Genomic DNA, 19,208 nt, shown 5'->3' with positions numbered 1-19,208 from the left:
CTCCAGGATAGTGGCTTCAACTTGCAGAGTTCGGTAGGCAAGCTGCTGGTCTAGTATGCAAAGGTCATTGAGCAAGCTGTTGGTTACTGCATCATTTGGCCGGGGGTTCGCTGGGATGTTGACAGCCTGCAGATCAGAACTACTATATGAATAAATTTGCTAACAAACAAATCCATTCCTAAATGTAAAAATAATGAAATAAAAAACAGAAACGTAAAATACATTCTCACCAATTAGAACATAGCACCTGGTGTATGGTGGGATGACAGCAATGCCGATGCGCCAATTATATTGCATTACTAACTTTTTTAAATCAAATTTATTGAAATGTCACACAATCACATTTCATTTACTCCTATTGGCCACAGCACAATGCAAGGCAGTAAGTTGCCTTGCACTGAACCGAGAAAAGTAGTGCACCCAGTCTTTCTTTTAGTACACACCATCACAACACAATGGTGTGTGGCCTACAGAAAAATAATGAATCTACTGGCAGGGTCAACAGGTAATAAAATAATAATACAGCGGACTGTTATTAGAAGATTGCATCTAATATGTCATTTTTTATTTTACTAGAGACCCTTTCAGCAACATCACTTTGTTGCAGGCGCACAACACTAAGCTGACCATAGTTGGATTGTACTTATATGAGGTGGAACAAAAAATCCTCTCCGCTGTGCTATTGTATTGTGACAGCGGGGACTCTGCTGTCAAATACACTGACTAGCACTGTAGCTAACTGACTGCAGTGCTGATCGAAGGAACATTTTCCAACATTCCCATTCAAAGTTTTCTCTTGGGAACAGCCATAGATGGATCAAAATTTTAATTTAAAATTTAAATTGCAATTCATCTATGACCAGCTTAAGCCATTGCCTTGCAAAAAGCTGTATTGTCATCAGTCTGCTGTGCAAGCTCCTTCATTTGGCCATTGTGCTACCTATCTCATGGACCTGGCAGCCAAACATCTAAATAAGGGAACACACAAGACAGACTGATAACACATCTGATAACTGTGATACAGTAGTTTAGCTTTGTCAACCTGTAACAGGAAGTGCTGTTTTTGTCAGGCTCTACAAGTAACAAACTTTGCAAATGATTCACAAAATTTTTTTTTTCATAAAGCAGAAACTGAAGACAAAACTTTTTTTTTTCATTTTAGATAGAGTAAGGAAGAGGTATAACCTTTGTCGTTTTTTTTTTTTGCTATCTGTGTTCCGCTGGGGAGATTTCTCTTCACTTCCTGTCCCATAGCCAAAACAGGAAATTAGAGAAAATCCCTTCAAAGTGAGGGAAACACTGGTCACCAGAACTAGTATCTTTATTGGAAGGTTTACCCTCTCTTGCTGTGCTGGAGACTACCCAGAATGTTGGCTTTTCTTTCAATTTCACTTTCAGTGATATAAGTAAACATGACAACCTGACAAACTGACAGGGTGATTCTGCTTAACATGGGCTCAGACAGCAATAAAAACTCAACAGGTGTTGTCATCCATCCCTACTCTACCCAAAACGTAAAAAAAGTTTTCTCTTTTATTATATTTTAACCATTTCCTGCCTGGCCTATAGCAGAATGACGTGGTTCTGTTATCCTGACTGGAGACCTTGGATTGTGGGCTCCTTGAGGGTAGGGACTGATGTGAGTGTGCAATGTACAGGGATAGGGACAATTGTAGAAACTCACTCAGGTTGAACTGGATGGACTGGTGTCTTTATTCAACCTTACTAACTATGTAACATGCCGGAACGTGCCCGCGAGGGCGCACAGCATGGTGATCATGAGTGCGGCGTGTCAGTTTGACAAGCCGTACCTGCAAACATGGTAAGAAGCCTCTGACCAATCACAGCTGATCATCGCATAGACCAGGAAGTGCTGGTAAACGGCATTTCTTGGTTCGCGCTGACAGGGAGAGCCGATCTGCGGCTCTCCCTGTCAGAGGGAATATCTGTGCTGATGATCAGTATATGATTATCAGCGCAGCCCCATCAGATGTACCACCACAGCTGCCAAATGATGCCCATCAGCTGCCAGTCAGTGCTCCCTCAGGATCTCTGCCAATAAAGTGCCAATTAGTGCCCACCACAGTGCCAGTCAGTGCCCATCACATTGCCTATCAGTGCCCTACAATAACACCTGTCAGAGCTTAATCAGTACCTCACCATCAGTGCTGCCCATAAGTGCCACCTGTCAGTGCCAAATAGGAACCGCCTATCAGTGCCACTTGTCAGTGCCCATCACAACTGCCTGTCAGTGGCCATCAGTGCCACCTATCAGTGCCCATCAGTGTTGCATATCAGTGCTGCCTATCGTTTGCCCATCAGTGCTGCATATCAATGCCACCTATTGTTGCCCATCAGTGCTCCATATCAGTGCCCATCAATTCTACATATCAGTGTCTCCTCATCAGTGCCCATCAGTGCCACCTTATCAGTGCCAACTCATCAGTGCCCATCAGTGCCACCTCATCAGTGCCTGTCAGTGAAGGAGAAAACAAAATTTTATAACCAAAACTAAGAAAAACTTAAAAAAAAAAAAAAATTCAGGCTTTTTTAGTTTGTTTAGCAAAAAATAAAAACCCCAATGGTGATTAAATACCACCAAAAGAAAGCTCTATTTGTGGGAAGAAAATTATAAAAATGTAGTTTGGGTACAGTGTAGCATGACCGTGCAATTGTCATTCAAAGTGCAACAACACTGAAAGCTGAAAATTGTCCTGGGTAGGAAGGGGCGAAAGTGCCTGGTATTGAAGTGGTTAAACAACACTGAGAGAATATGGCAAGCATAATGAAAAAATAGATATTGCATTTACATACATAAGGAAGAATTTTAAATCAACTTTTAACTCAGAACAATTAATGAGTAATACTGTCTGCTTCTTGTGGGTTATTTCACTTTACATACTGGTTTTTCCTTTTAAAATCATTCAAAAAGCACTTTTAAATAAATGAATGTAAGTTTTTTTGCTGTTCTATTTTTAATCTGCTCTTTAGTTATATTTAAAAGACATAGGAGGATGTTTTTAGGCTGTTTACATATAATTTGTGTTTATGGCCTTGTTTCTTTTACATTCCAAAAAAGATTGGGAAAAATACCTTCAAGGTTGATGAGGACTGCAATTGACAGAGCTATGGCTCTTTTAGGTCCCTGTTGTCCATTTAAATTTTAATGTTTCTATCATTTGCTTCTCAGTGTGAATTAACAGCCTTACTACGATGTTGGCTTCCCGATTTGAAGTCAGGACTTAAAATTAATTCAATAGGGCAGATTTACAGCGATTCTATATTTCACCAGGCAGAATCAATAATGTGACTGAAGTGAAGAAGATAAAAATTTATGGTATCTTGCAATTTAATGGTTGAAAAGATGCAATTGAAGAGATCATAAATTGTGAAGGAGTTTATGCTTCGTTGCTCCTGATTCAGTGCTTGCTGTTAGAATCTGATTTGTGACTATTCACGAGGTGTGATTAATGATGTGATCGATTCTTGCTTCAGTGCAGTAAAGCCGTTGTAATGCTCTTCATTAGAATAAATAAAATAAATTGACTGAAGCTTTATAAAAACTGTGTAACATTTAAAATCTGAAATGTCAATTTTTTTCCTGGTTACAATTTAGCTTTCTTCAGGCAGTTTCCACCTATGAGCCATCATTCATTGTCATTCTGGGATGGTATTATAGAGGCCCATGTGGGTTGGGGTTAGTTTTATGCAAAGCTTACTGAAGAGGAAATGTAGAGTTAAAAGAATGCCTGGCTGGAATCAGACTAATATGACGAGTGACGGGAAGCTCTTTCTTCTAACTATTAACCCTTTGCCTGAACTGTATCATTGCTTATCAGGGGGGCTGTATTTAAACATGAAGTTGCCCTGGGTACATGTGAATGATGAGGTCCTTTCGTGTAGACAGTGGCTATTTCTTTGAACAGATTATACTATGGGGGTAACAATTTATCTAAATTAAATATAGAACTAACATTGCACTGGTCAAGAACCAGTAGTAAAAATGCAGGCATTTACTTTAACATGTCTTATGACTTCTTCAGCATTCCCTAAAGCCCCAATCTCCTTTAACTCTGCTGGTGCATTTAAAGGGCTCTTATGCTAATAATGTAATAAATTAATAGTAGTAATAGTAATAAATAAGTAGTAGTAAGTAGTAATAAATAAAATGTTGCTTATGAGAGCCTGAAGGTAGAGACTGTACTTTATTTCTTCCCCAGGTTTTTAATGACTGGTTTGTACACTACAGGCCAGTGATTAAAATGCTTAATTGATAAAACTCTGAATGGCCTGCAATGTACACATAAGGCCAGGGCTGGACTGGGACAAAAAATTGGCCCTGGACTTTATCCAAACCGGCTCACTTTAATTATGCAAACACACACAAAAACAGTATATAAACTATACACAATTGCGCAAAAAAAAAAATGGACAAAATGTTGTCCTCCCAGGATGCCCATGTGGATTATCTTCTCATACCCCTCCTGCCAATGGGGAATAGATTTGTTTTACTGGGTACCCATGTGGGTGCCTGTGTGGATGATTTTTATCCACCCCAAAAGGCCTGTGCAGGAGATTTTTGTCCCCTAGAACATTTTTGGACCTAATGTATATTGTCCAAATAACAATCCCTTAGGATACATGAAACTGATCTTACGAAGATTAGCAGATTTTAAATCTGGTGATGTAATCCTAGCAGGGGATTTTAATTTTTGTATGGATCCCGCCATGGACAGTACGTCCCGCGCAAGGGGGACGAATGAGAGGACTCTGAAAATATTTAAACATCGCCTGAAACAACATCAAATGGTGGACGCATGGCGGACACAACATGAAAAAACGAAGGACTATTCTTTCTATTCCCCAGTGCACGGGACGTATTCCAGGTTGGATTACATATTGGTGGACCATAGGTTGTTAGAGGACGACGCAGAGACAGGGATAGGAATAGTCTCCCTGTCAGATCATTCTCCCGTGACAATGAAGATGAGGATACCAGGGCTGTACAGACAACCCTTTACTTGGCGATTAAATGAAAATCTTGTACAGGACAACGATACCATCGAGATAATCCGGAAAGAATTAGAATTCTACTTCTCGACGAACGATACAGGGGACACTTCGGGTGCTTCCCTATGGGAAGGACATAAAGCATATATTAGGGGTATCCTCATCTCCATTGGCGCAAATAAAAAAAAAGTTAAAATACAGAGAAGGGAGAATCTGATTAAAGAAGTCCATAGATTAGAACAAGAGCATAAAAAACAAAAGGTCCAACAGCAGGAACTTTTTCACCTTTTGATTAATAAAAGGGAGGAACTTAAGGACCTTATGGATCAGGAAGCAAGGAGGTCACATGATGGGAGAGTCAGAGAGAGACACTATGGGAAAAATAAAACTGGCAAATATTTAGCGAGACAGTTAAAAGGAAGGAGGGGGACTAACTTTATTGATAAAATCCAGGACAAGAACGGGAAGATGGTCCATACCACTAAGGAAATTGCGGAGGTATTTAGACAATACTACAATGCCCTTTATAATGTAGGCCAAAAAGGGAGGTGTGTTAAAGGGGATAAGGAAATTATTAAAGAATTTTTGTATGATACCAACTTACCCCAATTACAAGAGAGCGAAAGAGATAATATAGACAGACCTATTACTGAGGAGGAAATCTATAGAGCATTAAAGGAGACGGAATTGGGCAAAAGTCCAGGGCCGGACGGGTACACGATTATTTACTATAAAAAATTCAAGGAAATCTTAGTCCCAAGATTATGTAATTATATGAACGGGCTCGGCACAAAATACGATATGAAAGCTGAAGCTTTGCGGGCCTCAATTACGGTAATACCGAAGGAAGGGAAGGATCATTTACTTTGCTCAAGCTATAGGCCAATAGCATTATTGAATGCGGATACAAAATTATTCGCCAAAATACTGGCATCTAGGCTGAAGAATAAGATGAGCGAACTAGTGCACCCAGATCAGGTCGGATTTATACCCGAGAGAGAAGGCAGGGATAATGGGGTGAGGGCACTACTCCTCCTCCAGGCCCTAAAAAATAGTGGGTCCCCAGCTTTATTCCTGTCTATAGATGCAGAGAAAGCATTTGACAGGGTAGACTGGGGACTTATGATAGAAACGTTAGAAGTTATGGGTATAGGCCCGAGAATGATCCAATGGATCCAGGTCTTCTATAACCATCCGCAGGCCTCGGTCAAAATTAATGGAGAATCCTCCTCTCAATTCCAAATGGGAAACGGTACCAGACAGGGGTGCCCACTGTCCCCACTTCTCTTTGCTTTATCTCTGGAGCCGTTATTGACTTATATCCGAAAAAATCAGGACATAACGGGGATCAAACTGGGAGGGGACGAACATAAATTAGCCGCCTATGCGGATGACGTGTTATTTTTCATCACTAAGCCTAGGATTATGATCCCGAACTTGCTGAGGGTGTTGGAAAAATTCGGCAAAATATCGAATTTGAAAATAAACCTCGGCAAGTCCGAAGTTATGAATGTCAATATCAGTATCCAGGAAGAGGAGAAGCTTCGGGCAGAATTCCGTTTCCCCTGGCGTAAGGAGATCAGATACTTGGGAATTTATCTGTCGGACACCATAAGGAAAATATTCACGAATAATTATATCCCCTTACTCGATGAAATTAAAAGAGAAATAAAAAAAATTTCAACATGCCCCCTCTCTTGGTTAGGGCGTATCAATGCAGTTAAAATGATACTGATCCCGAAGATTATATATAAGTTTCAAATGCTGCCCATTCCGCTCTCTTCGGCCTATTTTAGATTAATGAAAAATTTAATTTCGAAGTATATATGGCAACATAAAAAACCGAGAATTGCTATGGCGGTGTTAAGCAGGGGGAAAAGACAAGGGGGATTGGCTGTCCCGGATCTAAAAAGATACTACAATGCAGTGGTTCTGTCTCGAGTAGTTGAATGGGCGAAAGAGGCAAATGAAAAGAGATGGGTGAGTGTAGAGAACACAATGAGTCAAGCACTTTTAGGACGCACGATATGGAATCCTCCACAGTTCAGGTCCATTGGACCACACGCACACGAGATAACACGCTTAGCTTTAAAGATTTGGGATCGAACACATTCACAAAATAAGTGGGGATACAATTCACCCCTGATTTTTCTTAAAGAAAACGATTATTTCACACCGGGTAAACAGGAGGTGGGGGGCAATTGGATAAGGAAAGACACCGCACAATTAAAAGACATACTAGTTAATGGTAAAATAGCTTCATTTCAAGCACTATGTTCGGACACAGATCTTATGAAGATTGATGTGTGGCGGTTCCTCCAGCTAAGCCACTTCATTTCAAACTTACCTCAGCCAATTCGTAGCGAAGAGGAACTGAGACCTTTGGAGCGGCTATGCCTGAGAGAAAAATCAAAAAAAAACATAACGCATTTATATAAGATTCTCTCAGAGGGCGACGAGTTGGAGGACCCGCCATACATCCAAAAGTGGGAAACAGAGTTGGGGTCACAATGTAGCACACAAACCCGTAATAAGATTTTTAAATTAATTCACTCGGGGGTAGTAGATAATAAACTGATAGAAACGAATTACAAGTGCCTTGCAAGGTGGTACGCGACACCCGATAAAATGGCCAAATATGTAGTAGAGCAATCTTCGGATTGCTGGCGCGGGTGTAAAAAAACTGGGACTATGGCCCACATTTGGTGGGACTGCCCCATTATTAAAATATATTGGAGAAAAATCTTAGAGATAATTAAAGTTGTAACTAAAAAGGAAATAAGAGAAGATCCGTGGACGGTCCTATTCCATGGGACAGACGAACCCATAAAGCAATATAAAACCTCGTTAATTCCAATCCTGCTAGACACCGCCAAAAACCTAATCCCCAAAAAATTGAGAGAAAATGAGAGCCCTAAAATATCGGACTGGATTTTCCGTATAAATGAAATACAAAAAATAGAAAATCATAACGAAGGGGATGTTGACCTAATAGTAGAAGAGGGAGGCTCAAATAAATGGGCATCGTGGGAAGAATTTAAATCGTCCTGGAGATATGTGGAGGAAATTACACAATAAACTTTAGAAGAAAACAATACCCGGTCAGAAACAACGGTCACAAAGAGGAAACCCACCAGTTATCCTGCAAGGAAAGGGGGGGGGGGTGGGCAGGGGGGGGGGGGGGATAGCAGAGGGGTATTTGATACTATGATGGCGTAGGTTTAAACTACTAAGAAATTAAGGATTGATAGCATACATGTATTATAAGGTTTTTTTTCTTCTTTTTGTTTCTTGGTGGAACATGTTTTAAATACACTCTGTTGGAAGGAAAAAAAATTTTTTCTGATAAAATTTTTTTCTGATAAATAAAGAATATAAAAAAAAAAATAAAAAAAAAAAAAGAAAATTTTTGGACAATATTCCAACACTCCCGGGTGCCTGTGTAGGTTTTCTGTGTACTTACCTGAGTGTTAATGTAGGGGATCTTTTTACTCACCTAAGTGCCCATGTTGGTGATCTTTTATCCTCCCCTGGGATATTTATGACCAACTGAGTGACCATATGGTGTCCAACAGGTGATCTTTTCCCCATCCCTGGTTGACCATGTGAGTGACCTTTTTATCATTTCTGGGTGCCTATTTGGAAACATTGTCCCCCTGGGTGCCCATTTTCCCATTTGGGTGCCCTTTTGGTGAATATTATGTCCTCAATATATGCCCATTTGGTTGATCGTTTGTGCCCCTGGGTGCCCATATGGGTGATTTATCCTCCCAATTGCCCATGTGAATTAATCATTTGGGTATGGTTTGGGTGCTCTTTGTGCTCCCTGTGTTTCAATGGGTGGGATCTTTGTCCCCCCCAAATACCCATAAAGGTGTTTTTTATTCCTCCAGTACCCCATTTGGGTGATTTCTTCTCAACCCCATGTGGGAGCTTTGTCCCCCTGGGTGCCAAAGTTGGTTCCTGTGTTGATAATATTTGGCTTTACCTTGATGCCTCTGTAGATAATCTTTGTCCCCAACTGGATGCCCATGTGGTTGAAATTTTCTCATCCTGGGTGCTCAAGTGGGGGATCTTTGCACACTCCTAAGTGCCTATCTGGGTGATCTTTTATCCCTTTGAGTGACCATGTGAGCTGATTATATGGGTAATTTTAATCTATTAGTGCTAAGTGAATGGAAATGCCAGCTGCAGTATATAACACCTATTGTGTTTAAAATTAAACTCTTCTCAATGTACAGCGCTGTAAATATAAAAAATATAAATTAAAATAAATAAATAAAATAAACTGTAATATTACAATCCAATTGTCCTTTACAGTGCAACATTAGCATAAATGTCCATTAAAGTACATCAATAGTGTTCATTAATAGTGTAACTTTCAGTTGTCCTCTTGCTTATATTGTAATCAACGCTACTTCAAGTGCTCTGTGCAAGTTGTGTAAAATCATGCCCTTTCAATTTTATAATGCTTCCATGCCTCACTCCACCTCTGTGTGCCATCTCCCCATTTGAAAACTCTCCAGACTGATATGACCCACAATGGAGTAGGTCTATGTGCGCTTTTTACCCAGGGGGTTAAACATCTAAGATTACATCACTTCTTTCTCACAATATCATCAGGAATATCATAAAATCAGAGGAAAGAAAGGCTCCAATAGTGTAAAATCCCTTTTTTATTAAAGCAACTAATTAATACACCCATAAAAACCATTAGCTATTATGCTCACATTTGCATGTGCATCCTGCCTTGCACCTGGGTTATGCAGCTTTTATAGTATTACAAACCGACTCTATTATAGCAAGTGCAGGCTCATCTTGTTTCCCCGATTACATGGGTATCTCACCACTTCCGGGTGTCCCCAGTTCAACACGTCTCTTCCTGTGGCTTTTGTTGTAATGGCATCTTCAGGAAGCGTTGCAGAAAATTCTGACCTTACTCCTCTTTTTGCAGCAGATTAACCAATTGCATACCATTTCAATACCCCCTTACTTTAAAAAAACTTTAAAAATGTTTTTAATGCGCCGATATATTGTGAAGGCCACAGATCTTTATGTATACATATGCACTAATTCTACGTACAAATAATTAATTTTTGTTGTTCGGTTGTTTAGTCTTCGTGACCTCATGGACCATAGAGCGCCAGTCTTTTCTGTCCTCCACTGCCTCCCATAGCTTGCTTACTTTCATTGTTTTTCAACGATGCCATCTATCCATCTTGTCCTCTTCTCCTTTTTCCTTCCATGTTTCAAAGCATCAGGGTCTTTTCCAATGAGTCCTCTTTTAGGTGGCCAAACTATTTGCGTTTCAGCGTCAAGATCTGTCCTTCCAGTGATTATTCAGGGTTGATTTCTTTCAGGATTGACTGGTTTGATCTTCTTTCCACCCAAGGGCAGCACAGTGGTGTAGTGGTTAGCACTTTCACCTAGCAGCAATAGGGTCGCTGGTTCAAATCCCGACCACGACACCATCTGCCTGGAGTTTGCATGTTCTCCCTGTGCCTGCGTGGGTTTCCTCCAGGTACTCCAGTTTCCTCCCACACTCCAAAGACATGCTGGTAGGTTAATTAGACATTGTCTAAAAAAAATTCCCTTAATATGGTTGTATGTGTTTGTAAGTGTGTCAGGACCTTACGGGGTAAAGGACCACACAAAGCTGCAGATGGACTCTGGTGGCAAGAAAGCGGCCTGAGGCGATTCAGTTCGCATAGTTAGCACTATACAAGTCACTCATTCATTCTTCTCCAACTCCATAGTTCAAAAGCATCAATTCTTTGGCGTTCAGCCTTCCTTATTGTCCAACTTTCACAGCCATAGGTTACTACTGGGAATACCATAGCTTTGACTATACAGCATTTTGTCATAGTTAGTCAGGTTGAAAAAAGACACAAGTCCATCTAGTTCAACTAAAAAATAAAATAAAATCATACAATCCCTTATACACAATCCTTCAGAGGAAGGTGAAAAATTCCAGCAAAACATGCTGCAATTTGGTACAGCAGAGGAAACAAATCCTTATTGATCCTCCGAGAGGCATTTTCCTGTATCAACTTTATCTATAAATGTTAGTACCCATTTATATTATGTACATTTAGGAAAAATTCCAGGCCTTTTTTAAAGTAATCTGCTGAGCTTGCCAGAACCACCTCTGGAGGGAGTCTTTTCCACATTTTCACAGCTCTTACTGTGAAGAAGCCATATTTGGAGATTAAATCTTTTTTCCTCTAGACGTAAAGAGTGCCCCCTTGTCCTCTGTGATGACCTTAAAGTGAATAACTTAACGCATAGTTCACTATATGGACCACGTATGTATTTTAACATATCCCCCCTTAATCTCTTCTTCTCAAGAAAGAATAAATTCAGTTCCTCTAATATTTGTTCATAGCTGAGCTCCTCCATGCCTCTTATCAGTTTGGTTACCCTTCTCTACAATTTCTCCAGTTCCCCAATATCGTTTTTCAGAAATGGTGCCCAAAACTAAACTTCATATTCCAGATGAGATCTTACTCATGATATATAAAAGGGCATAATGATTAGGGATGAGCGAACGGTTCAGCCTTACCAGTCCATTACCAGGCCCTTTGGGTCTGTTATGAATATTAAAGGGAATCCTGAACCAAAAATGTAAAAAACAATTGCATGGGGGTCCCCCCAAAATCCATACCAGGCCCTTCAGGTCTGGTATGGAAATTAAGGGGAACCCTGCGCCAAAGTTTTGTAAGAAAAATGGCGTAGGGGTCTCCCAAAATCCATATCAGACCCTTATCCAAGCAGGCAACCTGGCAGGCCACAGGAAAAGAGGGACGAAAGAGCGCCCTTTTCCCTCCTGAACAGTAGCATGTCACATGCCCTCAACATGGGGAGGGTGCTTTGGAGTAGCCCCCCAAAGCACCTTGTTGATGGGGACAAGGACCTCATCCCCACAAGCCTTGCCCGGTGGTTGTGGGGGTCTGCGGGTGAGGGGCTTATCGGAATCTGGAAGCCCCCCTTTAACAAGAGGGCCCCCAGATCTCGGCCTCTCCCCTGTGTGAAATGGTAGCGGGGTACAAATGTATCCTTACCATTTCACAAAAAATGTGTCAAAATGTTAAAAACAACAAGACACAGCTTGGGGACAAGTCCTTTATTAAAAAATAAAAAAATAAAAATTTCTTCATCTTCACGCCGCGACGGACCGAAAAAGAAAAGAAATCCGCCACCGATCCACCTCCATGGGAGGCTCCCGTCGTGTGATGCTTCATCACCTATGACAGTTCTTATATAACTGAGGGTGGGGCCACCTGGTGACGTACCCTGGTGACCCCCCCTCCTCTGATGTCACGGGAACTTTCCCAATGCTTCCCCGTGGCATCAGAGGGGGTGGGTGGCGCCACGGGGCAAGCCATGGGAGAGTCCCTGTGGCGTCGAGGGAGGGTTTACCCTGGTACATCACCGGGTGGCTCCGTCCTCAGTTATATAAGAACTGTCAAAGGCAATGAAGCGTCACACAGCAGGAGCCTCCCATGAAGGCGTATTGGTGGCGGATTTTTTTTCTCGGTCCGTCGTGGCGTGTAGAAGAAGATGAATGGACATCGTGGGACATTTTCTTTTTTTCATAAAGGACTTGTCCCCAAGCTGTGTCTTGTCATTTTTTTTTACATTTTAACACTTTTTTGTGAAATGGTAGGGATACTTTTGTATCACTTACCATTTCACATAGGGGGAGGCCGGGATCTAGGGGTCCCCTTGTTAAAGGGGGCTTCCACATTCCAATAAATCCCCCAAATGCAGACCCCCACAACCACAAGGGATGAGGCCCTTGTCCCCATCAATGTACGGTTCAGGAAGGGAGGGCGCTCTCTCGCTCCCCCCCATTTTCCTGCGGCCTGCCAGGTTGCATGCTGGAATAAGGGTCTGGTATAGATTTTGAGGGACCCTATGCCATTTTTTACTACATTTTGGTGTAGGGTTCCCCCTAATTTCCATATCAGACCTGAAGGGCCTGGTATGGATTTTAGGGGAACCCCCCACGCAATTTTCTTTTAAAATTTTGGTTTGGGTTTCCCCTTAATATTCATACCAGCCTCAAAGGGCCTGGTAGTGGACTGGGGGGAGTCCCATGCTCTTTTTTTCAATGAGTTTTAACTATATTGCCGAGACCCGACAATTCATTACAGCCGCAATCAATTTTAAATGACAATTGAATTATTATTATTTAATTATTTCTCCTTTAGAAATGTCATTTTGCCGTGGTACTGTTCTAAACATGGGAAAAATGCGCCACTTTGCAGGCATACTATAGACACCCACCAGGCAGAATATTTAAAGAAATATTTCATTTTTATTGTTTCACTTTAAGCATTAAAAAAGTCACTACTCCCGAAAAAACGGCCGTTTTTAAGAAATTTTTTTGCATTGATACATGTCCCCTGGGGCAGGACCTGGGTCCCCAAACACTTTTTATGACAATAACTTGTAAATAAGTCTTTAAAATTAACACTTTTGATTTTTCATGTTAGTGTCTCATAGACTTTAATGGTGTTCCGGTGGCTTTCGAATTTGCCCGAGCACCGCATATTGTTCGGTGTTCGGTGCTCAAACTTATGCTTGGGCCGAACCATTTGCCGATCCCTACTGCTGAAGCCTAGTTTGTAGAATTTTCAGCATTATCTTGCTAGCGTGCGAAATTAGTGAGATTATACTGTAGTTTGAACATACTTTGGCACTGCTTTTCTTTGATGTCAGAATGTAAACGGACCTCTTCCAGTCCTGTGGCCATTGTTGAGTTTTCCAAATTTGTTGGAATTTTGAGTGCAGCATTTAAAACAGCATCAGCTTTTAGGATTTTAAATAACTCAGCTGGGATACTTAATAATTGATTACTCTTTACTATTTGTGCCAATTACTAAGCCGATCACATTGGCCAATATCCTTAATTTTGTCAGCACAATTGCATATGTTTCAGTTTTATTAACTACACAGAAATATTAAGTAAGTGGCGTTTCCGATTTCTAAACAATACAAATACCAAAATAAAAGGGATATTGCACCTCTTCTCCTTGGCAACACCACAGAAATGGGACTACTTCCCCCATGTATATTAGCTTCACAGCATTAAACTTCCTTCACTAAGTAAAATCAAGATGCCCTCATTAGTATTCCAGTTTCTCCCAATTTCTGTTCCCTAGCTCTGCCCAGCCAGGCACACTCCTAGAGGACACACTTATCCCCAGGCTTTCACCATTACTCACATCAGAGGACTCGGGCCTAGTCTCTAAGGCCTTATGCATCCCGCTAGAGGACCTGCAGAAGAAGGTTAGGGTAGACAGGGGACTACATCTGTTCCTTTTTTGTTCTGTACTACCTTGCCTGGGACTTCAGCCCTGCAACGGGCCCTTTAGTTCAGTGTGTGTATGGGGGCTACATGCTGCATATACGCTCTGGGGTGTTTGGCTCCCATGCCCAATCTAACTATGGCTCCCCTCCCCACTGGCCTATATATGGGCATTAATTTCACCTAATAATTCACTAGAGGGGGACATTTCTCAAAAAGGGTAGCTAACGCCTAATTACAATCCAGTCCATAGAGTTCCCAGACTTGCCTGTTTATGTAGCACTGCAGATGTGTCAGCCATGTCAGCCGCCTACTAGGGACATGACCCAAAGGAAGTTAAGAGGCAGGCTGCTTCGCAGCCTCCTGAGTGTTACTAGATTCTTCCACTTCATCTTCTTCCAAGTGATGGGGGCACAAACTCTCCAGTGGGTTGGGCACTCTTTCTTCCATATGCACAGAGCATCTGCTGGCACATTAGGTAAAATTTGTGCAGTGGGCATCGCCTCTCCCTTCACTGACTCCACAGTCACTGCTGCACACCTAGGGGTATCCCAAAAAAACCCCAGCAACTCCTGGGGCACATCCTCATTCAATAGGAATAAGTCCTCCTTCCCCGGACCTGGAGGGTCCAACACAGCTGGAACTGGTGCCTGTTTTGATGTTGTTACGGGACAGGCATCTGTAACAGAGTCAATGTCATTTAAGCAGGCTGACAGATGTATTGTATATGGAGCAGACATGTAATCCTCTTCCTCTGGCTTTAGGTATACATTAAAGTGGTTGTAAACCTCAAACATGAACAAAGAATATCCTTCTAGAGTGTGTATTTGTCTCAATTAAAAGCACTAAGTGTAATTTCTGCCTGCTGACTTTGTTCCTCTACTATCAGCGTGAATTACCTCTGACAATTTTTCCTGACACCAAGTGAAAAATGGTGACAGAAGAGGAGGATTCAGCTGATTAACAGCCTCAGCTTTGTTCCTGTGAGCTGTGTGAAGGGGGTGTGCCTCTTACCATCCAATCAGGTCTCAGACCTCTCCTCACTGAGCTCTGCAGAGTGTAACTTCAGCTCTCCGCCCACTTTTTTCCTGAACTCTCAGACAAGCTTATAAATTCAGAACTTTGAACAGATGTAGAGAAGAGAGGACTACAGATAGACAGATTCAACTTATGTAGGAGGATTTGTTTCATCTCTGTGTATCACCTAAGGTTAGAGTATATACTGTATAAGGGTTTACAATCATTTATAAAATGGGCCAAACTATGTAAATGCTGTTAGTAAACATGTTAAGCCAATGGGGCCTCTTTGATGTGTTCAGTGCAGACTATCAGCACAACTGAGCAAAACTTGGCTTGATGAGCCTCTACATGATGCTGTGAGGTACGATAAAGTATGGTTTGGGCTGCTGTTATAAGTGTTGCACTGGTCCAGCTGGTGCCACCGTATGAGACAGTGACAGTGCAGCCAATACCTGGGGAGTGTGGACATTACCAGTAGTTCAGATTGGGAATGAGTGGTGGCCTGGTGTAAGAGGGTCTGCCTGCTTGATGGTAGCAGGAAAGGTTACTGCTGCCTAATAACCATGGCCCCCCATGTAAGGGTCAAGGACTTTTACTGAATAAGGTGGAGTTGTGCCATATGCAAGGGAAATTAAAGCACAGGATTTTTGTTGGCACACAATTGGATGATTGATGTGAATGCAACTTCATCTCATTTACTAAGCTTAGTGGACATTCAGTTTGCAAAAGGAACATATGGGTTTGTTCATTTATTGAGTCAACCCCAATGTTCACTGAGCAGTTGGGAGTGGAGCGCTACTATAAAAAGCTTAAAAGTTTAACCAGAAAATAGATGTACCCATTATCTGTGCAGTGTAGCAAAATTGTGGAAGTCACAAGACTGGCTGAACAGGTATGCAAGTAGTTTGCAATGTAAGACAGTATGCGTATATGTATTTCAACTGTGTACTTTGCTTTTTGCTGGGAGTTGCACTTTAGTTTTTAGATCTTGGATGTTCATGGTATTCCATTCCTATTGTCTTACAGTCATGAAATTATTTCTTTTGCAGAAGTCATGAAGTCACTCTTGTGGCACGTGTAATTAAGTGTTTGAACGAGCACACCCTTCTGTCCTTTCCTATTTTTATCAGCTACATTTTGTCTACCTACTGTACATCTTTTATCTGATATTTCTTGTCTAAATCACTCAACACACATTAGTGCATCGCTCAGTTTATTAGGAATTGATCATGCGTTCATGCCTTTTTCCATTTCCAGAGTGCTTTTAGGTATTAGGCCCTGCTGTAATCAAGTTGAACGTGATAATGAGAACATGCTCACATTGTTAAAGTAAATGATCCAGTGCACTTAAAGTGAAGACACATTTGAACTACAATTTGTGGTCTTCACAGAAGTATTGAATAGTCTGGGAGGAATGTTTATGGCATAATAACCCCTTAAGTTCCAAGTATCAGCCCTGGATATGGTTTGGTTCATTGCATACTGTAGATCTCACCCTTGCAGACTGCAATTAGTATGCAGTCTATATACAGTAGATGCCAATGCTGTTATATAGTTGGAGTTCTTTCACCTCATACGATGTAGAAACCCCACAAGGCTGGGTCAAATAAATAGTAACATGCATGTTTAAGAATGTTTTCCAAGTATATAGAGCTCCTACAAATCAAATACAAATGGGCATTTTTTCATGTAAAAACCAGGGCTATGTTTGGAATATATTTATTTTACAGTGTACAGGCATACCCCATTTTTAAGTGCACAATGGAGTTTATTTACTAAAGCTGGAAAGTGCAAAATCAGGCTCACTTCTGCATAGAAACCAATGAGTTTCCAGGTTTTATTATCAAAGCTTAATTGAACAAGCTGGGGTTAGAAGCTCATCGGTTTCTATGCAGAAGTGAGCCTGATTTTGCACTTTCCAGCTTTAGTAACCACTTCCCACCCGGCCAATGCACATATACGGCCGGGTGGGAGCCGCCTACTCCTGATATGACGTTCAGGAACGTCATTCAGGAGTAGCGGGATCGCGCGCGCGCGCGCCCGCGCAGCGGCGCGATCCCGATGCGCCCGTGTCACCCGGACACGGCGCATCTCAGATCGGCAGGAGGGCTCTGTGATTGGCCCTCCTGATCACATGACGGCCGTGTCCAATCACGGCCGTCATGTGATGTAAACAAACAGCCGGTTGCTAGGCAATCGGCTCCTCCTCTCCTCACACAGAAGTCATCGCTGTGGAGAGGAGAGCAGATCGCTGCAGCCGGCTGCTGATCAGTGAGTATGAGCTGCTTTTTACAGCTTTTTACTCACTGATCACCAGTCTAGTGTACACAGTAAACACACCACACAGTAAACACATCACACAGTATAAACACAATGTCCCCACACATGTCCCCAAAACATACATGTCCCCAAATAATAAAAACACATGTCCCTAATAATAAAAACATGTCCCCCACATATGTCCCACTAAAATCACATGTCCCAATGATTATCTGCACACATATGTACGTGATCACCTGCACACATATGTACATGATCATTTGCGTACATATGTCCGTGATCACACAAACCAATTATTATACACTTAACGGATTTTTTTTTACCAAAAACATGTAGCAGAATACATTTTGGCTTAAATTTATGACAAAATTTGATTTTATTGGATTTTTATTGAAGTAGAAAAAAGAAAATATTGTTTTTTTTTTCCAAATTTCCGCATTTTTGCGCTTATATCGCAAAAAAAAAAAAACGGAGTCGTGAATAAATACCACCAAAATAAAGCTCTATTTGTGCGAACAAAATGATAAAAATTTCATTTGGGTACAGTGTAGCATGACCGCGCAATTGTCACTGAAAGCGCTAGAGCGCTGAAAGCTGAAAATTGGGCTGGGAAGGAAGGGGGCGAAAGTGCCCTGTATTGAAGTGGGTAAATAAACCCCATTGTGTACTTAAAAGTGAAGTATGCCTGTAAACTTCCAAACTTGGCACTAAACCTAACCACTTATGCTTGTTCACACATGTGTTGATTATGAAGAATGAAGTAATGCTCATTAACATGCCTGTAGCATTTTCTATGTTTCTGACATGTTTTGGTTGTGTTTAGGAAGCAATGAAAACGCTTCAAGAATGCTTGATAAATGCTCATGAAACTTACTTTTCTAGTGAGAAATGAAAACAAATGGGGAAAAGAAAAGCGCAACCTACATAGCATAGTAAACAAGGTGAACAATATTTATTAATGATTAAAAACACACTCACAAAGGGGGAACTTGTGCAAATCTATAAAAGTCAAAGCTGCTGCCTCTGTGCTCCAGAAATACTTATGCCCTGTACACATGGTCGGACTTTCCGATGGAAAGTGTTGGATCGTGTTGTTGGAAAATCCGATCGTGTATGGGCTCCATCAGACTTTTTCAGATGGAATTTCTGACACACAAAATTTGAGAGCTGGATCTAAATTTTTCCGTCAACAAAATCCGATCGTTTAAATTCCGAACGTGTGTAGACATTTCCGACAGACAAAGTGCCACGCATGCTCAGAATAAGTTACGAGATGAAAGCTATTGGCTACTGGCCTCTTTATAGTTCGTACGTGTTGTATGTCACCTCGTCTTGAATGATCAGATTTTCTGACAACTTTGTCTGACCGTGTGTATGCAAGTTTGGGCCAAAATCCGATGGATTTTGTCGTCGGAATGTACGACCGTGTGTACAGGGCATAATTTGATATTTAGGCTTATTTAGGCTCAACATTATGTCCCCCAATGGCCCTATTGAGGAGCTTGACATGAATACCATTCTATAATCCTCTTGTGCCCTTAAGCTATTTAATTCTGGAGTTCCGGAGATCCTCCTACATCTTGGC

General features: G+C 41.4%; 1 protein-coding gene across 1 annotated transcript in view; it reads left to right on the top strand.

Annotated features, from left to right (window-relative positions):
- LOC143925685 (dynein axonemal heavy chain 11-like) overlaps positions 1-19,208 on the top strand; it is a 701,866-nt gene that overhangs the window by 220,169 nt on the left and 462,489 nt on the right. The gene's annotated exons all lie outside the window — the stretch shown is intronic.

Source organism: Lithobates pipiens, unplaced genomic scaffold (assembly GCF_037356315.1).
Source record: "Lithobates pipiens isolate NorthernLeopardFrog02 unplaced genomic scaffold, aLitPip1_a1.2 Scaffold_22, whole genome shotgun sequence".
Lineage (NCBI taxonomy): Eukaryota > Metazoa > Chordata > Amphibia > Anura > Ranidae > Lithobates > Lithobates pipiens.
The sequence above is the reverse complement of the archived record's forward strand: the minus strand, read 5'-3'. Positions and strand labels throughout refer to the sequence as shown.